At 41.1% G+C, this 23867-nt stretch overlaps 1 protein-coding gene across 2 annotated transcripts in view; it reads left to right on the top strand.

Annotated features, from left to right (window-relative positions):
- PPARGC1A (PPARG coactivator 1 alpha) overlaps window positions 1–23867 on the top strand; it is a 384961-nt gene that overhangs the window by 266578 nt on the left and 94516 nt on the right. The gene's annotated exons all lie outside the window — the stretch shown is intronic.

Here is a 23867-nt window from a genome sequence, read left to right as displayed (position 1 = left end):
TTTTAATAAAAATTTTAGGCTGTGTAGTGGTATTGCTAATGTAATTCAGTATCAGTTCATGTCAAAATAACTTCCTGCACTCTTTATATAGATACACGCATACATACATATGTATATATATATCTACCCATACCCTCTGTATATATAATATTATATATAATATATAATCATTTGCATTCTGATGCCCTTTTTTAGGACCATCAGACAAGTGTACCCCCATTGGCCCTGTGCTACCATGTCATGCTGTGAGAAAGGGACAGATCATTCCTATTCCTGTAGATGTGATTAGCTCTCCCACATAGTGCCACAGAGGATTTCGGACTGTCTGATATGAGCAAAGGTCAGTGGGATATAGCCTGCAAATGATTGTGTCACCGATGATGATACTGCCCCAATTGTGAAAGTACTTAGAGGCTACTGATACAGAACAGCCTCTTCAGAAATGCAACTTTCCCATGAAAATAAGGACACAGGGCAAACTTTGATTTTTACACCCTTTCTTTTATCGTAACTGATGTTTTCATCTTATTCTGCCATTCTTTTAGGCTATGACATTGTGTCTAAAACGACATTATGATATTCCCTCAAAATGTCATAGCATAAATGAGTAATTTCTGGTGAATGAATCCCCAAAGGGACAATTTGAACTCTTTCTGCTCTTGCTATTGAATCCCATTCAATTAAACTTGGAAATCCACTTGGAAATCCAGTTAAATGTGGAAGAGGAAAGCTTCACAAGATCTTCTCTGAAAGGTAGCTACTAGTGGTATGAAAACATTGAAGTCAGCACTCTTTAGTAGTGTTCCCTTTGTGAGACATACATTAAAAGACCTGAAATCTCTAGAGATGCTTCTGATAAGCAGTGATATTAAATACCATGGTCCTATCATGCTTCTTTAAAGGTGAGCATTATTAATAGAGCACTAGGTCTTTTCGTTGTGCTTTAACTGTCTTAGTTCTTTGGTTTCTCTCAGTTACTTGCTAAGTCCAGTGTATTTCTGATCCATTTCTGAGATCAAACCAGTTGTAGATGCAGAAGTAGCTCTCCCCTTCTTTGCTTAAAAAGAAAATATCGCTCCCATTTACACATTAGATGGCTTTGGTAATTTTAGTATCTGTAGTAAAGAATTAATTCTGTATGACTATTTGCATACTGTGGACCTGTGATGATCAGCTATACTGCAAGCTCTTTACTTAAAATGTGTCTGGAAAGCACCTGTGTTTTGCTCTTCTTTGGCTGCAGCTCATGATACTCACAGACTCTTAGGCCTGTATCTTAGTTTCTAAGTCCTGCTTCATCTTTATCAAAGCTGGCATAATCCCAACTTGCCACCATACAGAACTTTCATACACAAAATATTCAAAACAGTCCTCATTTTCAGACACTCAGCGCTCTAAATACAGAATTTGTTGTGGTTTCTCTAATTCCTCTGAATCACCCCCTCTACATCTCTGCTTCTACCATTTCAATTTTCTCTGCTGTGCCCCAATCCCTTCAATTTAAGCTTTGCAAGGAGCAGTTCAAGGCTTGGTTGATTAGGCTACTCAAGAGGTTAAAATTCTATCAATGGAAATTATTGGTTCATTGTTCAGCATTTCCACATGTAATCAATAATAGCTCTTGTTTTGAAACAAAACTGTGAAGTAACAGAGCCATTTTCTAATTTATAACAAGCTGTGGAAAATTTGTAATGAATTATACTACAGCTGAAAAACAGAGATTATTAAAAGAATACTGTGCTTGATGACTACCAGGGCATGCATTAGTCACGAAACTTCAAACTTCCATGTATTTTGTTCCCATTAAGTATTCTCTGAAGTCCCTGCATCAAGTAGGTAAGTGTCAGTATTATCATTTGGAGGGCGAAAACTTAGGCTGAGAACAATGTTCTCCAAACTTAGATTTCAAATTTCCAAGGATACACCAAAGTGATGGCTAGTTTACAAGCTGCTGCAACTAACCATCCTTATTTCCCACAGTACCAAATTAAACAACAGTGATTTACATAGCCACGTAGAGCATGCACTTTTCTTTTGCCTGAGAGAATGTGTGCTGGGGAAGTTGTATTTACATTCAATTAAGACAAAAATGTTTAATGCTTACAGGTGGGTATTTTCATCTCAGTGGAGTTTACTGAGTTATTAAAATATATGTGAAATTTTACTTTGTCGTGAGAATTCAGTTCTGTTCAACAAAAAAAAGGGGGTGCATGAAATTTTAGTATAGAATGTTTGCTTTATCTTTAAGGAACATTAAAATGGACATCAAATAATATAGTAATGTAGTGGGTTTAAAAAAAATCAGCAAGGAGAAGCACGCGAATTTGTGTGACAACCAATTTCATAGCAAAAACTTTGCAAGAAAAAAATTATGTATGTCCAATACTGATAAGACATTGTGAATGTACGTTTTCAGATGCAGTTCTCTTAGTATTCCAGCCCTCCACTACAGCACTCTAAGAATAGTAAGCACAGTTCCAAGCATTCTCTGTATAAAAGTGGAAAATATATAGGGCATGAAACAAAACTTTAGTATACAGAACTGCCACTGCAAAGTTAAGGACCTGACATTGAAAGGAATTTGTAAAATTCCCATCCCCGGCCCATCTCTCTACTGACAAACTCTGTCTCGCTGTCAGCTTGAAATGTAGTGTACATTGACTGTCTCTTTTTCAGCACTGGTAGACTCAGTGCACAAGCTGGTCAGCGGTGAGTAAAAGCATATAGATAGCCACAGGAAAGCAGTCACTGACACCTACTCATCTTAACTCATTCGCTGGGCACAGTGTTTCTAAATTTTAGAAAGGTGCTTTTAGCAGCGGGCGTTCAGTTCCGTGCCTGAGACGTAACTGCCGGCGATGGGCAGAAGATGCACGTGGCTGGGGGCAGGAAAGACGGCCCTCGACTTGCTGGGCTCGCTTCTGATGGCAGCACGCCCTGAGCAGCTGCAGCATGTTTCAGCTGAGCTGCGGTCCACTGATATTCAGGGCTCCTTCCAAAAATGCCAGGCTGAGAGAAGTCGTGGCAAAATATTATCTCTGTATGTAGTTGCTGTTTTCCCCCTGGAATAACAATCCAGCCTTGTTCTTGCACAAGTTATTTCTCAAATCTTTTAAAGAACAGCCCTTTGTAATGTGCATTTGCATGCACGTAGACAGAGTGATTTTGATAAGAGTTTTCACAAGCATTTATTTTAGAAGTAGGCTTAGTTATGACAGTCTCTTCTGACATTCCTGGAGGCTTTATATTTGTAATCTTCACATAGTAATAACGTTCACCGTGGTAGGTAAAACGTAGCTATGATAATTACGCCTTACTAATGTTTGATGACAGGATGTTGTTTCTTTTTGTTTCCAAATAAAATTATGAGGAAAGAAAAGAAAAGAGGTGCCCTGCTGCCAGAGAGGGGAAGAGTAGCTGGCATGACCTGGACTATCTAATGGCAAAGAAGCCAACCCATGTCTGCTGCTTGGTTGCTGAGAATGTGATTTTTGTGCTGAACATGCTGTCAAGAGCCAGCTGAAAAAGAAATAGCTCAGAGAGTCCCAGTTTCTGTGGGAGCAGGCCCTATATCTGTAAAGCATGCAGTATGCAGACAGATGCGGGGATCGGTGACAGCATTGTCCTTTTTATGGTCTCCATATGCGTAGAAAAAGACATGGCAGAAACTAATTACTTTTCATTTAATGTCTGGGGCTTATAGGATCATAGAAACAGAAAGTGTTAAAATCCCATGGATTGAAACAATCACTTGTTTATGACCTGGCCTTTTACACCAATACCATTTAGAGATTTTACATACAAGTATATATATTCAGACATCCCCCCCACACACACACCTTCCCCTTACAGAAATGCCATTTCATTTTATTGAGATGTAGATAAATGTGCAGGGGGAGAGTATTCTGTTTTTTGAGGCCCTTCCTTAATACTATTAAATAACAGTGTAATTAAAGGCTCCAGCAACTTGCCATCTCTTTTCACATAGAATTACTTCAGATGTCTGGCATACACACTCACCCTGTTGTTCAAAGCCATTGCAGTCCATACAGTCAATAATCTGCAAATTAAAAATTCAATAAGGAGACGCATTAAAAATTGCATGGTTCCAATTCAGTCCGTACTCCCAATTCAGTACTGGAAGGAGGTTTCTGAGAAGCAGGAGACTGTGACACAGTTTCAGGATACCTCAAACCATTCTCAGTGCACGCCTAACCACATTATAGTAGCAGAACAAGGGCTTGATTGCAGGCTGTATTGAATCTGTAGCTATTCTATAAATAGATAATATAATAAATAGGCATAAATGGAGATTTCTGTCATAAAACCAAGCTATCCAAGTAGTTTGGCACGCTGGTAAGATTGGTGCTGAACTAATGTCCATGCATAAACTTAAAGGGAAGTGCACATCTTATTGAATTATCAACAGGCCAACCTACATGTTCCTAAAATGCTGCAGCCCGGCCCCCTGTGACTTTGATCAGGAAGCAGTGTGGCTAAAAGCCATCTATTCTGAGAAGGCCTATATGGAAATTACTGAAGGAGACTGAAGTTAAGTTTAAATCTCCATAGAATCGTTTCTTCTTCTTTTTGTCTTTTTAATTCACCCTGCCACTATTGGGAGTTGGGGGTAGCAAGGTTGCAAGCTTTCATGATTTCCTGCTGATTGTTTTACTGGTGTTTCAAGGCCTGTTTTTTAGTGTTTTATATAAAAACCTAAAACATTAGTCTTGCAAATGTTGCTTATCGGTAAGTAGTCTCCTTGCTAGCAAGAGGACACTGTAATTCAAAATTTTCATTTCAAATATTTTCGCAGAGCTTACCACTGTTGGGAAAAGCTTCTTACCTTTGTACCTACCTAACTGTTGCACTGAGCATACGAATGCAGTTTTCCTTTTAAATAAAAGAAAATATCTGACTAGGAACTAGATAATATTCCTTAGCTACACTTTTGGGGCTCCTTTTTGTGACCAGTGTTTGGAAGACAGTTCTGTGGCCATCAGTTGCATGCCCCTTTTAAAAGGGAATTTAAAGTCAGCAAAGGGACCTCTCCCCAGAATAGATGGCCCCACTGGCAAAAGGCCTTCTGCCTTTGCTAGGGTTCCTGTTTTACTCGCCAAAAATGTTATTTTCCACAGCTTTATCCATCCCCACCTTTTTCCCTGGTGCGAAAGGAGCTCCTTCGTTGAGGCAGTCGCGTCTCTCCTGAATCGCTGTCAGTCTCTGCCTTTTACGCAGGAGATGCCATCAGACTGCACAGCATGCTTGGGAAGATGTAAAGCCCCAGATGGCTGTGCCCAGCACAGGCTTGACTTAACAGCGCAGTTAAAAAAAACACCAAAGATACCAGACGACATTAGTTTTAATCATGAATGATCAATGCAGATATATTTCAGACCTTTACTCACACATGATATTAAGGGCAGTTTTATCTCTAATTCTGATTGATCAGTGCAGTGTTACACAAATGCTTTAAATGTCTCTTTCTTTCATCTCTAGTGAAACATTTATAGGGTGATTTTTTTCCCCCTCCATTGTGGCAAAAGGCAGAAAGACCGTGAAACAGGAAACTCCTCCTGGGGCCAGGATTTAGGGGCAAGGCAGCCCCAGGGTCAGTCCCGTGGGACCCAAGCACCCTGTGCCCAGAGGGGCAGGCACCAGTCTCCTATGTGTAATCTACTGAGGATACGCACGAGAGCAAGCAAGGAATTTTATTCGGGATAGGGGAAAGGATAGAGATGGTGAATTCTAGCTCTAGTGGGTTTGAACGTGAGCCAGCCTGACCTTTCAGAGGCTAGTAGGTGTCAGATCTGATACAGCTGTGTGCCTGCATGAAGCACTGGTGGTACTGGGTTCCTCTCCCCAGTGCATTTAGCCAAGTTCAGCCTGTTTATTCTGATAATTAGACTCTAGTTTTCTATTTAATATTTACTAATAGTTGCATGCACTTATAGGGCCTTCCATCCAAGCACTTGACAAACCTTAATGGAATAAGCCTCATAGCACTCTGGGGAGGGAAGTGAATATCATTTTGTTTATCATGCTGAAATAGTAAGATGATGTAATTGTACCTCCCTGTGTTTATTTATTTCTCTTCTCCCATTATCTGTCTGATCAAAAATGCTATCTAGCAAAAAATCTATTGTTTTAGAAATCCTTCTGGTAGCTTTACTATAATATAAGATTAGTAACCAACTTAGACAGGAGCATAATTAGCGTAAATGCTTCTTGTAACCCCCTGTGATGAATGCAACTGCATTTGGATATTCACTTGTAGGACATGAAGCTGAACAGTAAAAAGTGTTACTCTATATAGAGTCCAGCAGTGCCTATGAATGGAAAAAGGCTTAACCAGGACACTCTGAGCTTTCCTGAGATAAACAATTTTTGAGCAGAGGCAGAGCCACGCGAACGGTTGGTTGAGCAGGGCACCAAGTAAACATGGTGTTTCCAGAGGTGCTGCAGGAGATGGGATCAGGTGTAGGGTGGAGGATGCGGAGGGCACCAAAATGTCATGCTGTGCTTCTGGTTAAGAGGATAAGGAGAGGACAACGAGAAGGTTGTATGTGCAATGGCAATTGGGAGGAATCTGTCAGGCCCTACTAAAATGTAGTCAGCATTAGGAATAACCCACAGAATTACTTAAAAAAATAGTATTAAGAAGTGACTTGTAAAGGTGATGCATACTTTTGATGTGAGCTAAGGCAGATCAAGAAAAACTGCAAGCCTTTCTCCATTATAGATACATGCTGGGCTTTAGAGGTTGGAAGTACTTCTCATACCCATTATGTCTGTCATCTGCCTGTAGGACTGACCACGCAATTTCTGGAATTCAAATTGGACTGTGTGTAATAAAAAAATACACATTTGCTATTTTATATCAGCCCAGTGACAGGGCTTTATTAACCCTAATTTGAAAGTAGTGCAGTAATGGGAATATTTGTCAGATGCATTTTTGCAATGTGAAAGCTACTAGGAATTTTTTTGGGGAAAAGAAACAATCCAGGAGGATGACTGGGCTTGTTTTCACATTCCAGTCTGGAATGCATTCTGATACAGCATAACAGCTGAAATGTATAAGGGAAACACATTTTACTTAGTTTGGCTCAGACAAGCAGTAGCAATTTGGCGAACAGGCACACTGTTCAAATTCTGGTGCATTTTATATGCACCAGGTGTCCACTCTCTTGCCTGCCTCATTCTATGTCAAAAAAAGGACCTTCTCCCTCATAGAGTTCATTCTGAATGACCATATGGTGTATACTTCCCCTTCAATCAATGCAAGAGCATTTGCATATACTCTCTGATCAGACAGTGAAGGAAGTCTTCTTCCTATTGAAAAGAATTCTGTTTTTCTTCCAGAAACTCTGCCGAACAGATACTGCCAATATTGTACCATGTGGTACAGCAATTTTGGGTTTTGGACAAATATCTGCAACAGACTGGTTAGGTGTAGTCTCATTAGAACTGCTGAGGTTTCTGCATAACCCCCTGTGCATTGAGATAAAAATACCTTTAAGTTTGCATTTCAGTTGAAATATCACCTATTTTTAAGACATATTTTTAAATATCCATGTATGAATTAAAGTGTTGCAACAAAATATAAGAGAGAAAAGCTTATTCTCTCTCTCCTTCTCTTTATTATAAATTACTTTATTTGCTTCAGAGGGGAAAGCCCAGCATGCTGGACTATCTATTAATTACAGGGATTGTGCTTAGACTGCTTCATTCAAGATTTAACTTTGAACTGGAAATATATGTGTATTTTCACAGATTAGAAATGTATCACCATTCTTAAAAATATCATTACAGAATTCAAAGTAAATCACTGTGATATTTTGATCCATTTTTAACAGTGTGTGTGCAATATTTGTTAAAACTCTTAAACTTCAGTAGGAATTGGCTCTACATGAAGCAACTTAAAGGATTTCTGTTTTACCTGCACCAGTTTTTGTATTATTATTAAAATAAAAACTGTTAACCTAGGACATGCTTTAAATGATCTCCCCTGAACATTAAAAAATGCTGAGTATAATTTAGTTTGATATTTTTATGCCATCATAAGTAATTTTTTATTCATTGTAAAAACATTACTTGTTCTGTAAATTAGTTTTGTTTAGTATGCATTGCAGGCAAGACATGTATCTCCAAAGGTTTTCAGGTGTAAAAATATTAGCAATTCTTAATAGAAATATAAATGTTATCTATTATTTATATACAATTAAAAAGTATTAGTAAAAAATCCTACCTTGGATTTCTTTGCCATTTCTGATAATATATGACAAGCACAGCCTAATATAACAGTTTGAGGTTGATTTATGCTGAACCTTTGTGGTATTAACGTTCTTGCTTTATAATTACAAGCAAAAGGAGCATAACCTTTCCGTAATATACGGAAAAGAGAGATGTGATGTTTCAGGAAAAACCATATGTCACCATTTTCACTTTCTTCCCCCCTCTCTCTTGTTAGCCATGCTCTCGTTTCTTCAGCTAACACTGATACACAGTGACACATAGTGAAAGTAGCAGGACTGCAGCAAAACTATGTGCTTCTGTCTCATGGTTGGCAATACCAGGTGTGTTCTTTTGGCGCATTACCTACGCACTGAAGTAGCGTGAGGGTTCGTGCAGACTTCTGGGGTCTTCATTAGTACAGGAATAACAATACTCTCAGAGGCTCTACTTTAAAATACTGACACAGAAAAATCAGGCTTGACCTTGTGCAGCATTGGTATCATCTCTTTTTTTCCTTTTCCCAGACCATTTTCAACATGATAATTCTCATGATGAAAAATGAAGGGTATTAACAAAAGGGCTTTTTGTATTACATTTTATTTGTGAAAACTACAAAATAAATCCTGTTGTTTTAAATTGGTTTTGATGTTAAATAAACATGAGATCTAGAAGTTTTTTTCTCTAGATCAGTGGTCTGCAGTTCCTTTAAATTCACATTAATATAGTTAGAAAGGTTGACACTTAAATCTCTGAGCAACCTACCTACAGCTGTGCTATTTAAAAGGCAGATCCTCTCCTCTTCCTGTCTGGCTGTGAGCTGGGGAGACCTGGGCAAGTGGATCTGCACAGTGGTGCTGCTGTGTGGGATAAGGAAACATCAGGAAATAGTTTGGGGTTGTTATTCTGTCTCCTGCTTAAGCAAAAAAAAAAAAAAAAAAAAAAAAAAAAAAGGAGAGAGAGAGAGAGAGAGAGATCTCCATAGCTAATGGACTTTTGGGCTTTTTGGTTTTCCTTGGCAATACACCTAGTTCCTATCTGCAAAGTACTGAAAAACAGCAGGTACCAAATGCTGAAGGGAGGGGCTTTTGGAGGATAATGTTTTTTTCAGAGAAAATGTGAAAATTTGAGCTAAAAAGATTTCTTTCTGGTCTGGTCAATGAGCCTATTTGTACAAAACAATCATTTTCCATCAGTTTGTATTTTTCTAACTGACTTTAATGAAGACCATTGGTTCTCTAAGAGACACCCATTTCAGAATTGGAGAGCAGCTGCAGTTTCCAGTTGATGTTAAAAGAGATCTTCTCTTTATCTCACCTGGGTGCTAGATAAGGTCCTGGAAATGCATATTAATGCCTCACTCTGCTCTCCCACATCCCTTCTGCAGTTCAGGAGCCCCTTTGCGCCATACATAAGGGCTCAAATCCAGAAGAGCGTTTAATTCAAGTGTGTGAATAATCCTATTGAAGTAATTTAAAGTAATCATATGCTTAAAGTTAAGTGTGTGCTTAAAAGCTTTGCTACACTGGGGCATAGCCTACCCCCACTCTGCCACAACAGAGTAAGATCTATGGCCAAGAGATCTACTGCATCAGGGAAGGATTGCCTCCAATGTCTTTTGAACTTGAATTTGTTCAGCATAATTATATACAGTAGCTACTGATATTTGCTACTGCATTAGATACCCTAACTATTGAAAACAAGATTCTCAAGAGGTTAAAACATGGGAAAGGCATATTAACTGAGAATTTCAAATATGAAACAATTACTAAAAAAGTAATTATAGAAATTATTAATGGTAAAAACAGATATATTTTGTGTTTATATAAGCATATGCCTGGGACTAGCCTATTAGCAAAACTGCAGTATGCAGGAACAGTCAAAATCCCTGTGCATTACTAAACTGCTAGAGTGAAAAAAATTAAACGTGCTTTTTTCTCTGTTCACATACAGTATAGCTGTTTGTTATAAAGACCATCCTTTATTTATTATGGTGTCAGTATGTTCCTTGGTTTTGATCTTCATTTTTTGAGAAAACAAATGTCTTGGCTACATTCTAATAGAGGATATTATCAAATATGTAATGTATTTCACATTTAGAAGCTGATAAATTGATACAGATTTCCCTTGCTTTGCTACAGTGTTGATGATGCTTCAGAAAATGTAATATGAAGGGACTTTCTATCTTTTTATAATTTTCGATATTTAAGACCACTATCAAAACCTGTTTTTAAATGAATGGGTAGGTGTTAGGAGCATACATGATAATACACCTCCATCTATCTATCTGTCTATCAATGCATCCATCTTCCTTGTACTGCAAGCGAAATATATTGTCTTATACCACAGTTTATGAACCATAGTTTATTTTTTTGAAATACTATTATTTGACTGCTTAATTCAGTTTTAACCATCCATTCAATTTCAAAGTATAAGTGAGTATTGGCTATTCTGCCTCTGAATTTCTTATTGGGTGGATGTTGTGGTATATGCTGAGTATATTTATGGTTTAAAGAATGATGAGTCAGCAAACTGACTGCATAATAATCCTTATTTCATTGTTATACTGTAAGTGGTTAAAGCCAAGTGTACATGAATATATAATGTGTTCCTCCTGTTTTGTAGCTTAGTAATACATTATATTGGTGAGCTACTGAGACATTTATTCCAAAGGAAATGCAGAGAGTGATTTAGAAATGCCAATAACAATAATGCAATTACAGCTGCAAAACATCTTAGTTGACCAAACAAATCTTTTCTAAATGCACCTGGAATATTTCTTTAGCACATTTAATTAAGTATATATTCAGCATATTTAGTTTAGGACCCAATTAAGCACCAAAAGCATAGAGGTATAAAATACAGTCCTTGCCTTCCAGGCACTCCTGCTTAAATTCAGCAACAGTTGTGTTTGGAACTGTAATAGCGTTACAAAGAAGAGAACGACAATACAAGTGCAAGAGGCCATGCTGCAAGCTGGCACTGGTATCTGCAGTGATTACAGCAATCATTCAGATGTTCTAGCAGTCGATATTGCTGAACTTCATGCAGGTTGCAGCTCTTAATTTATTAATGCAATATTTTTTCTTTATGAATTTCTCAAGTCAATCTCTTACATGAATGCAATTGGTCGTGTTAGATTCTTTTCAGCTTTATAGGAATAGATCTTAGTACAGTATTTACAGCCATCTTTTAGTCTCTGGTTTGTATATCAAGGTGTCAAGATGTCTCAGAGCCAAGCAGCAGAACACATGCAGTGAAAGTGACAGTGACATGAAGTTACATTGCTCCAAACAGTAAATCTCGATGCTGAGAAAGCATAAGAAATTGTCAATAAGGTCTAAACAGAAGGGCATTTTGACCTACAGCATAATACTAGATTAATGACTGGCTGATGCTAACTGTCCATATTTCCAGTGGTTGATAAAAAAACTCCTGCTGCTGTTTGTCGAGATCCTACCCTATGCTACGCGGCGCTCTGTAGGAGAGAGTGAGGAGTAAAGCTCAGATGCCCACAAGGCAGCGGCGCAGGTCTGCTGCGTCTCGTTGTGATGGACCAGGGACGCCATCCAGCTCCCCTCGCGGCGGGGAGCCGTGGGCCCACAGTGATGTGGTTTGCCAGCTCCTAGGCAATGTTCATATGTTCCTACCAGTACTCTCCCAGGCACTTGCACATGTGCCAGGAAATCACTTGTCTCCTGCTATAAAGTGAAGTAGTGCTGCGTGCTCCTCACTCGGTGTCTCTCCGGATGCTCCTGCTTGCAGCTCTGTGCTCCAGCAGAATGGCTCCGTGAATGTGGAGCTTTCCACAGCTTCACCTGCCCCTGACATAGCTGTAGCTATTAAACTACTTTCTCCTGTGGCCCTTGATCTGGTGTATAACCATATTTTGGGGTTATAGAAGCTGTACCGCTGTATTTGTGGTAGCACCTTCTGAAGTACCTTCTAGTGCTGGTGTGATGGCTGTTGCCTGAGTTTGTGAGGGCATGCGAGGACTGCGCATGGTGTAACGAAGAGCAATGCAGCTCTGCCAGTCAGTCCTAGAACCATATCCTGCAATGATGTCCTAGATAAGTGCCATAATTTATGTGTGTTTTCAGGATGGGCATATGGTACATTTCTCTGAGAGATTTTTTCATCACTGACTGATGGTTCCTGTTACAGCAGCATGTCCTTAAACTCCAGTGTAGGCTTGAGGTTTAGATTGGGCAAAAAATGCAAAAAAAATGCTAAAAGGAGAAATCTCTGAATGTGTCATAAAGGATTTTTTGCCCTTGAAAAAATTGATAGGCTGTCATTTAACCTTGTGGCACCTCTTCAAGCTGTTCATCATACCCAGAACATTTGAGACTTGTGAAGTATGATACGGAGTAACAAAATGGTATCTGCTTATTCAAAATGGTGAGTACTAGATTAATCTCTTGAAGTATGTTGGTAACAGATGGAATAAAAGATCACGTGGCACAGTTTAATAGACTAAGGTTAACCCCAATGTCCTGGTCAGTGGCCCTTTGCTTGTTTAATGCCATTGCTAATTAACTGGCACGAGCGTTTGTAGCCTTGTGCGGGCTGTTACCGAAAGCCTGCTGGCGGCTGGCACACCTCGATGCAATCTCTACCTGTGCAGCCGCGCTGCGCTCGGATTAGCTTAGTTCTGTGCTGAGCACCCTTAGCAATGGGGGAGGCGGCAGAGTCTACTGCAAAAGCTGTCATATTTACTTCATTTCCTACGGGTTGCTGTGTCTGCTTCTAAACGGGAGGTTCCCCTGGCTCACTGAGAGGTTAGTGAGCTGCCTTGCATTCGGGCTGTGTGCCCGCTTGCATCTGTGAGCAGCAGAACTGGTCAGATCGAGCTGATTCTGGTATGCTAACAGGTAACAGCAGCTAGCATGGAGGTGCTCCTTTTTCCCCAGTGTGCCTGTCTACTTTGTACTTTATGCAAGTGTTTATCGTGGCTCGAAAGAGGAATCGTTGCACAGGACTCTTCTTTTATTATAGAAAGGAGGATGGTATTTCATGGGAAATGGTCTAGTGGTGCTGAGAGTCTTAAAATGTATTACAGTAATGTGATGGTGGCTTAATTTCATTAAGTTACATAGGAAACCTCTTCTTCTGAAGTTACGTTTAGGTTCAGGGTAAACAGATCTTTTTTTCTTGAATCTTCTTGCTATAGGAGAAATACACTGTACAATATGGTATTCTAGCTTCCGGTCTTCTTTTGGCTCTATGCTTACATTTTTATATATTTATATCTTTGTTTTATGAAAGTAAGTACCAAGTGCATTTATGCTTTTATGCACCTAACAGTGACAACATCATCCTGTAATATGTTCTGTGTCTCTTCTGCTTATGCTGTTTCCACGGTGTGTTTGCTGATGAGATCCCATCGAGAATACTATGTGCAATTCTGGTCATCCGTATGCACAAAAGATAAATTCAATTTGGAACAGGTGCAGAGAGTGGCTAGCAAGAAGATCAGAGGAATGGAGAGCCTGTCTTATGAGAGGAGACTTAAAGAGCTTGGCTTGGGTAGCCTAGCAAAACAAAAGCAGAGGGGGGATATGATTGCTGGCTATAAATACATCGGAGGGATAAACACCAGGGAGGGAAGGTACTATTTAAGCTACAAAACAGGGCTGACGCAAGAGCAAATGGGTATAAACTAGCCACAAGTAAATGTAGGCTGAAAAATAGAAGAAATTCCGACGGTGAAAACAGTGAGGATCTGGATCACCTTGGGTGAGAGGAGTGGGGGGAAAAGTCTGACGGAGGAGAGCGATCAGTTTATACAAGGGACAGCGCCACATTGTAGCCTGTGACACCAGGGGCCAGGATTTGACGGCTGAGAAGATCATTTCCATTCCTGAGTCCCTGTAGTCTTACTTAGTGCAAGGTTTGTCCTGTATGATATGCTGGCAGGGCTCCTTTCTCCCTCTTCCATCTAAAAGGGGTAGATAGCAGGCTATGACTTGATTTTCTCTCTGAGCATCTTGCTGCTGAGATTAGAATCAGGACTTAAAAGAAGATCCAGGAATAAATAACACTGTGATCTTTCAGAGGACATTATATTTTCAGCTATATTTCCTTCCTCACGTGTGCATGATGCAGTGAGATTTTTCTCCTTTGTACACCAATGTTAATTCTTCTGTCAGCTTTTTGGCATGCAAAATTCGGAAAGAAATTGTCCTAGCATTAAACGAGAGACTCAGGGACTGGGAAATACTCCTGTTCTCTATGTGTAACAGTACAAGGCTATTCTTCAACCTGAAGGGACTATAGAAGGCAACATATTATTTTGGCAATTGTTGCAGCGAACGCTGCATCGTCTGGCAAGAGGCTCAGCTTGATGTGGACAAAAAGTGAATTTCTCCTTTGTGCCTCCATCCTTAGCTCCCTCATGATGAAAATAGAACCTGCTTTAATCTTCCTGAGGCTGACGGAAAGATATCTCGCAGACTGCAAGTCAGCAGTTGCCCACACAATTGTTTGGCAAAATCTATTTTTAAAAGTCCATAAATTCCACAACTAGACAAACTGGGATCTAACAAAAAATACAGCCACTAATGTACGATCCTTCTAAAGACAGACAATACGTTCCCCTCTCCTCCCCCTCTCCTGGGGAAAACCTGCACATTTTAAAATGTAAAGAAGAAAACCTAGTCAGAGCGGGCTGGCCCGGCCGCCCGGCTCGCGCCGAACCGGTGCTGCGGGGCCCGTGGGCGGCGGGCGCGGGAGCGGGCGCGGGCGGCCCCGGCGGCGCCGTCCCCCGGGACTGCCGGCCCGCGGGATCCCTGCAGCGGCACCTCCGCGCGGCACACGCGAGCGAGCTGCTCGGCGAACGCGGCAGCAAGGCTAAGAATGCAAACTAGGAAATCAGGCTGCAAACGCAAACTAGGAAATCAGGTTAAGCCTCTTTTCGGTTTTCTTGCCCCTGCACCTACCCTTCTTTCCCCTGTTTAGTGAAGTGAGCTATGTGGGAAGCCTTTGCTGACTGCAGAGTCAGCCCTGTAATTTTTTTCCATTTATTAAAGTTACGGACTCAGAATGAGTTAAAATTGCCTGTCCCCACCGCTGTTTAAAAAATCTTAAAGATGTAAGAATACATTGTACACCAGGCACCTACGCTAAGTACCCTTTAAAAATACAGCCCTGGGCTTTGATGTACAGGCTCATATTATTTTCTCTATATTTTAAATCATTCGTAAGTGGTTTTCAGGCTGACCTGCTGGTCTTTTATGCAGAAAATTGTACGGATTACCTGAAGTGAATCTGTAGCGCAGAAGTTTATTTAACTGTGTAGCTTTACATTTAAGCATTTCATATGTGAAAGGGTTATTTGTGCATGAATGAACTTGCACTCCAAACATAAATTGTTTATGTAAATACTCAAATTTTACTGTAAATCTTCAGTGAGGAAACCTCCTTGTTTGAAATAAACAGCCCCCCAAATTAAAACCAACAACCCCAAATGAGAAGTGATTATGACAGAATTGTGGTTTTCAAATTGTATTATTATATGTGCCTACATTTAGATTCCCAAAGGGACCAATTTACTAATATTAAGTATTCTTACACTAAATGGGATGTGGTAAAGAGAGAACTGCAACTTTAGAGTTGAATTTCAAATGACTAATAGTAGCACTGGAGTTCCAAATGAGCGGGATTTTTTCCTAAACCTCTTATTAATTAGGAATTATCATAAGGCAGAATATCTGCATTAATTTGCCAAAGGCAGAATAAAGACTGGTGTATTGCAGTACTCACAAACTTATTCTGGTGGTGCTGCAATGCACAAAACTTCTAATAAATTGGGAATAACTGATGAATTTGACAACAGGCAATTAACGCTAATCTTTCCGTTTGCAGGGGCACATTTTGTGCTGGAGTTCTAATAGTGAAATTACTAGCTCCTGCTTTGCCTTCAGTCATACTGCATGCAGCATGCTGTAGTATATTATAGAAATGTGTAAAATGCCTCCTCAAAAAAAAAAAAAAAAAAAATGCTTGTGAATCACAAATGGCAAGAATCTCCATTTGGGGATAATCCTGTAGATAGCAGAGTAAGGCTGCTTGGCTACCTCTGCTGTTCCCTTTGCAACTTATTGTCTTCAGCGATGAGAAGATGCTTTTGGAGTAGATTGTATTGCATCCTTGAGCAGCTCACTCTTGTGAGCCTGAAACTTGGATGGATGCGGTTCATTCACCAGCAAAAAGAGCTAAACACTTCCTGAAGCAAAGGGTAGTTCTTGATAAAGCTATTTTTCCTGATTTTTCTTTATTTATAAGTAGAATCACGTTAAACTGTACTAATAGAAAAATATTAATAATTTCTTGTTGCTATAATGGTATCTGCTTAGCAGTCTCTCACCCTACTGCACACCCAGTGCATGTAATACAACATGGGACACATTCAGAGTACTTGTAAAAGTCTCTGGGTGCAGAGCTGACACGTCTCATGGCATTAAATAGCTTAATGTGTCTATACTCATTGTGAGTGAGGATTTAATTTTAAAAAGTCTCTATTGTTCCTATTTTTAATTTCTGAGCTCTTTTATATTGGAATAGACCCAGGCACATGGAACACTATAACAATATCTAGGCGTTGCGTATTTGTAACTCGAATTTAATTTCTATTGCCAGTTTGTTCAGTTGGTAGAACAATAGGGTATCCATATATACGGATATCAGTTTCTCCCTCCCTTCCTTCCTTTTTCTCTTCCTTCCTTCCTTCTTTCTCTCTCTTTCTTTTTTCATTCTTTCTCTCTTTCTTCTTTCTCTTTTTCTCTCTTTCTTTGTTTGTTTCTTGCTTGCTCTCTCTCTCTCTTTCTTTGCTCTTTCTTCCCCTTCTCTCTACTTCCCCCTTCTATCTTTCTCCCTCCGCCTTTCTCTTTTCCCTTCCTTCCTTTTTCCTTTTCTCTCCTTTTCTACTTTCTTTCTTTCTCTCTGTTCCAGCAGGGACATTGTGAAAGTGGCAGAATTGTTTGAGGTATTGTTGAAGTGTTTAGAAAGTACTGTTTAGTATTTAGGATATACTATTATTGAAGTATTCAGAAAAAAATTATTACCAGGTCACATTTTTCTTTGTATACGTGTAGCTATAACTGCATAAAGATGTACAGCTCTGTGTGTGTTAACCCGTATGTGCTGAATGACAAAGCATGGTTGCTTCCTGACTAGTGAGACAGAGGATTACCATAAGAAAATGGCCTGATTGTCAGCAGAGGAGGTTAAGGTGCAGGTTTAGTATAATTTTCATGCTCTATTTTGAAACTAATCATAGTGCTTGGTTTTACTATTCTTTTCCTTACTCATTGATCTAGCTATAAGTGATCTAATACGTTTATTTGTTTATAAATATATATAAATTTTTATATTCATTTATTATTTTACTATCATGGAACACCTCCACCAAAATGCTAAGCAACAAGAGTTCCTCTGCATTATACGGGAATGTCAGTATGGCCTGGTGAAATTTGTGTTTCGCTTTCATCTCATCTTTGTTGCTTTATGTGCCACTGTAAAGCAGTTGCTTGTATCGTTTTGTCTTGTATGTCCAATGTGAACATGGTTCAAATCTTGCTCTGCTGCTGGCAGCCAGTGGGCACTGGCCTCCAAACCATCCTCTTGTGCTGGCCTAAATAGCTGAGCTGGGCCTGGAGGATCTTGGTATGCACAGTGGTAAGAGGAAATTTCCTGTAACAGGCTGGGAGGAAGTGAAAAGTCTAGATGAGACTTCAGGTGAAGTTGCTTGTTTTCTGGAATGCTTCCATGCTGATGAATGTACACAAGTAAAGGTACAAGTTCTCATGTGCCTACATAGACACACATGCCCTGTGGCATAAATAGGTAATTTCCAGCGTGTTCAACACACGGTGGTATGTCCACAGGTCTCAGCTGACATCCTGTTGGATTCTGATGTGCAAAGTCCGGTGGCCAGCTCTGCACAGGACCATACCAGTTTCTGTTGGGAAGCCAGAACTGGTCCATAAGAAGGAACCTACTTTAACCCCAAGTAGTCCTTAAAGCACAAGCCGCTTGGAGGAATATTCTAGGCAGGAGTTTTTCACTCAGGAAATACAAAGATTTTAAAGGTGTAAGAGGCAGACATAGTCCATTAGATCTCCCCAGATGAGTAGTTCTCTGCACAGTGCACTGAAGTGACTAAGGGAGGAGAATGGAGATTTCTTTAGCAAATCAGAGTTTCTCTGCCAACAACGAAGTCCCATATGGGAGCATCAGCTGCACTCCCAGACAAGACTGGAATCCTGTGGCTGCTGGAGAGACAGCGCTAGTTCCAGTCTTAAGATTGCTGAAACTCCCCACAGGGCTTTCCAACCAAGAATAAATCTGCTATTCCCTGACACAAACTGCTGAAGCTGGGTCTTCCCCATCTGCACAGTACCCCTTTTTTTTCCCCTAACAGAAATAACGCATCTCTTGCCTTTAAGAACTCCTTTAGTTCAAAAAAGAACTGGTATTTTCCATTGAATTAGGTTCTCGGTGTTTTGTACAGTCTTTTTACATTACTTTGTCCTACATAATTGCTTAGGAGTTAGGGGACATTTCTTCCACCTGGACATTGTATACATATAGTAAGGTCCAGGATGGTTTGTTGAGTTTTCCCCCGCAATGTTACTTCACATTTGTTAGCACTCTATCAATTGTACTGCATCTTAAAAATCACTGCAGTGCTCGCTGTGAAGGTGCCCCATAGAAGTTGATACTGCAATTTTTAAGGAGCAAAGATCATTACATTTTTAAATGTTCATTTAAGATTCTGATTTAAAGCCAGAAAAAAACAAGAGAATCCAAGTTAAAGCAGGAATAGTTCCATGCTAGAATAGCTGCAAACAGTAAATCATACATTTAGTTACGTTTGATTGAGAGCATTTATTGCTCATGTGAGCAAAATGTCTAGCCTGAACCACTGTACGGGTGGTTATTGCACAAGCATACCACCCGCAGCCATGCCAGGACACCCAAACCCCCTGATACCGCAGCACTCGCTGTCTTGAATAGGAATTGGAGGTCATGCCAGATTGTGTTGCAGTGCAGTGAAGTGGACTAGAAAGAGGCCACCCACCTCATTTGCACTTGTGACTTACAGTAATCAGTGTTTGAATGTCAGTCTGCAGTGATAAAAGGCTAATTTACTAACCCCCAGTGCTGTGTGCACCCCCTTTCTGCACGTGTAGTGGAGATCATAAAGTCTGTAAGATTACCCACTGTACCGAAGCCTCCAATAGCTTGTGCCTTAATGTTATTTTTACATCATTTTTTTGTATTTAATCTTGTATGCTCCAGTTGAGCTACATTAATGGATTAGAATACAGTATGATCTTAAGAGAATTCCACTACAATAGATAGATAGTTGGATGGACGGACAGACAGATGCAAGTTTAAAGCACAAGAGGATTTGCATATTTAGTTCTGCTTTACAGCCTCCTTTAGAGAGTGGGATTAATGATCTGCTAAATTATCACAGTTGAGTCTTCAGCATTAGTGTGAATTCGTATCCTGCTAGAGCTAGTTTTCAACTTTACCGGAGACATGTACAAATCTTACTGGGAGGAGGGGGGATCTGGTTGCTGATAAAGCAGCTGGCGACTAAAGGAGAAAGGAGAAAGATCAGAAAACAGTCTCCTTCCTGGCAGGTCTAAGAGCCTTTCCATCATCTAGTGCATGCATTTACAACGTGAGAAGGAAGAGTGTTCTCCAAGGACTGTTTGCTTTTTGAGTACCCAAGATGCTATGTTAAGCAATTACTGAAAGTTGGCTTAGAGAAATGTCTTCTGAAAACATTTATTTGGAAAAGGAAAACAAGCTCTTTTAAGCCTATGAACTCAAGATGCCTAACACACCTTTTGGTCCCTATTTATGAAATAATGTGCTTGAGCAAGGTGTTCTGCAGTGGGCTCGGCTCTGAACCAGAGGATTTGGCACAAATGCCATTACTGACTGAGCCCACACCAGCCTCATAAACTTCCCTTTGATCTAGCCATTAAAGGAAAGAACATTACTTGGCGTATTTCTTGGTTACGCATATTGCATTCTTTGGTCCCATTAAATAATAATGAATAATAAATGGCATAGTTTGCAATGAAATTCTGTACAGCTCAGTAAGAGATGAGGACTAACATACCTTCAGTCTCTCACAGAGTGAGATGTGAGTGGATCCCAGAGCCCTGTCTAGAGTCAGAGGTCCTAAGAAACCAGGGAGTGGTTTTCAGCCATTCAAATATTATGTAATGTCAATGTGGAAACATTTCATTAGAACAGGAAGATCATTCAGACAGCAGTTACGTAGGAAAAAAGGTGCTGGCTCCTAAGATGACACTAAATAGTTTCCTTGCACTATCCAGATTATGTACCAGAACTAATTCATCCTAAGAACAATGCAGGAACTGAGACTGCTCAATTTTAGGAACCAAATATATGTTTCTAGATGTATTCCACCTAATTTAAGGACTTAAATTAGGAGCACAGTTGCTTTAGGTTCCCTCTGCAGTCAGAGGGGAGGCACAGACACTTCAGTGAAGACATTGAAGTTTTAACTGAGCCCAGAAGTGCCTATTTCTGTCCACTGGCAACCCAACTTCTCAATGTAAGTTTTAGTGTGTGCACCTATTTCCAGTTTTAATTTAGTATAATATCCCAAACAGGTATTAGTACAATATCCAAGAGACCTACAGGTGCCAGAGAAGGAATATCTTTCTGTTGTGCAGTTTTTCTGCCTTTGCTGTGGGTGCCTTGCTGAGTAATTGAGAGCCCGATGATCGTTCTTTGCAAGCCAGGGCCTCATCCAGCTGCTCCTGAACACGGAAGGCATATCCAGGGTCTAAAGAAGGAGCTGGGCTAGGTCTGCATAAGCAGCCTGTTAACTGCTGGCCCAACTTCTGGCAAACAAGTCCCAAACAATTACCCCCTGCCCCTTTCCCCCCCCTTTTTTTGTACACCCTAATATTGCTGATCTTGATTGACGCCATGCTTTTTGGCTTAACTGGGTGCTACTATGGAGGAAATGTTAGGTGCAGAATGTCGGTTTAAAATGAGATGGATTAACATTAGCCAGACACTTAGCAGTAAGATTCAAAATCCAAATCTCTTCCTCAGGGTGCAAAACTTACTGTTTTAACAGGTACAGATGGGGTGCACTGCAGTTTGTAAGGACAGAAGTAATTCAGGAAAAAGAACAAAATAAATGTCTTCATTATTTTTCCATTTTCTTTTAGCTGCTCTGTAATGCCATCTTTCAAATTGTTTGCCTGTGTTTCATTCCTTTTCCCTTGTTTTCTTTGAATTCCCTTCCTTCACAATATTCCCTTTCTACGTTTTCATTTCTCTCTCTCAGATAATACTCTGCATTAGCCTCGCACCTTGCACAGCTCGTCCTTCTCATTTCTTGTCCTGTCCAAATGTCCGCTTTCCTTCTCTGGAGAGCTGCTCCGCACAGCGCTGCCACGCTTTCGGCTCTCTGAAGTTTCCAGTATTGTCAAGTCGCAGCTCGGTGGAGCCCGAATAAAGAGCCATAGGACACGAGCAACCTCAGACCCCCGGGGCGCTGCGCTCCCAGGGCAGCAAGATTCCCGTCGAGAAGGATGTCTTCCCGATTATTGTAGCTCTGCAATAGATTTTCCTTCAACTCTTGTTTTAAAAGGGTATTTTTACCATTTCCCTGATTTGTTCAACACCTTGTGCTTGGTATTATTAATTACTCGCATTTATTTAGCATCTTGAGACCCCAAAACACCCTTGTGCTGGAAACTTTGCTCCTACAAACTAAAAAGACAGCTCCCCCTCCTAAAAACCGGCGTAGGAGACAACGGTCAGCTGCGCAGGAGATCGCGTTAACTGTGCCCGAGCTGGCCCGGCCTGCGAGTGCGGCGTGTGCGTTGTGGGTCGCCCAAGGGGGTTGCTCACTGACGTCTGGGGCTGGCCGTGGGGCATCTTATGGGTGGGTTCGGAGTAGCCTATAGATGTGTAGTTGGAGGTCTTGATTTTTCTTTTGTTTTCGTGGGCTTTGGTGTTTCTCAGTTGCTCGACAACCATTTCGGTCCCGTTTTCAGCTGGATTTCTCACACTAGTTTCTATGTTGCTCTTCTAGTACTTCCTTTACTTTCTTGACGACTGCAGTTTCTCTTTCCAGACCCCTTTTTGCTCTTTCTGCTGAAGAACTTCACTGCCTGCCGTGCAGCCCTTCTTTTTGGCATCTGGTTTCCCTTGGGTTCCCTGCTGCTGCCCTGGTCCTCCCCCTCGCAGGGCGTCCGTCCCGTCCGTCCCTCTCCCAGCGAGGGGACGAGGCGCCGCCCGCGGTCCTCGTGCCCCCCACCTCCGCCGCCGCGGCCCCTCGGCCCTTCCGTTTCGCGGGCGTCACGCGCTCCCGCGGCGCCCGCGGAGCAGCCGCCGGCCGGGTTTGCCCGGGAGGCGCTGGGCGCAGGCAGGGCGGCGCGGCCGTCCCGGCCGGGGTTCGGGTGAAGGGCAGCCCTGCAGCCAGCAAGTCATGTGGCTCTCATGTTGGTTAGTATGTCACTTTGAACAGCTCTTATCTGATATTATTATGACTAACCCAGTGCTGACAGCATGGAACAGATTACAGGAGCCATGTGATGATTATTTAAGGCATCACTGAGTATAACACACAGCTAATATTAACCCGTTCTTTCCAGCCTACCTCCATTTCTAAGTGACACCCGCGGAAAGAGCCCTGGGGAGGCGACGTTTGGGAACTTAGCTTATGCTTGTTCCCATATTTTAGATGAGAATATTTTTTAATCAGTCAGCTGTTCTAATGTGACCTTACAATTTAAAGTGGATTTGCAGGCTACAATTGTTGCTTTTTGGCTTGCTTTTTGTTTTCCTTTTTTTTTTAAAAAAAATAAGGTACCAGTTGCGACAGGTGCACATATTTTGTATTTCTTGTAGCAGCACGTGCCAATAAAGTTCAGAAGCCTTTTTGTTTTGCTATGGTTGATCTTTAAAGTTATTGAGAACTGCACTGAAGTCATAGCTGGCAAAATAGACTCCAGTGTTCTGCATAAATGTCAGCAGCGAGAAGGCGATACTTTCCAAGGGGCAGTGATTTGCACGCTGAATGCGAATGCGAGGCAAACACGCATATTGTACCCTTTGCACAGACTGACACCTGCACAGGGCATTTCGAAAACAATGCCAAAAACGCCGCGCTAGATAAACCGTGATAGTGGCGGGGGCTGCTGAGCTGCTTTGACAGGTGTGTTAAAGGTAGTGCACAACGATACCGGAGAAAGTTTGAGCGTCCAGTGGATTGCACTGTTAATCGTAAAAAAAACCCCACGATGTGCCAGATCGTGCTTTTGGACTTCTGCAGAATTTGAGGGGGTTTGGGGGAGTGGGTTTTGGAGCCATCACTTCTCTCCACCGGAGTTAAAGGTGAAATGCTGGTAGGGTAAGGGCTGCAGCTTGTTTCCCCAAAGCGTGTGCGGCTGTGCGGGGAGACAGGAGGTGAGTGTCCCTATCTGGCAGGAACAGGCCCGGCACAGAGAAGAAGCTGCGGATACCTTTAATCTCGCCCATGTTGCAAGGCTTGAGAGTTGCTGCAAAATCAGTGTAAGGCATTCCCTTCCCTCGGGCTGAGTGTGCTGTCTGCAAAGCATTTT

Source organism: Rhea pennata, chromosome 4 (genome assembly GCF_028389875.1).
Source record: "Rhea pennata isolate bPtePen1 chromosome 4, bPtePen1.pri, whole genome shotgun sequence".
Taxonomy (NCBI): Eukaryota; Metazoa; Chordata; class Aves; order Rheiformes; family Rheidae; genus Rhea; species Rhea pennata.
Note: the sequence above shows the minus strand (reverse complement) of the source record. Positions and strands in the feature narration are given on the sequence as shown.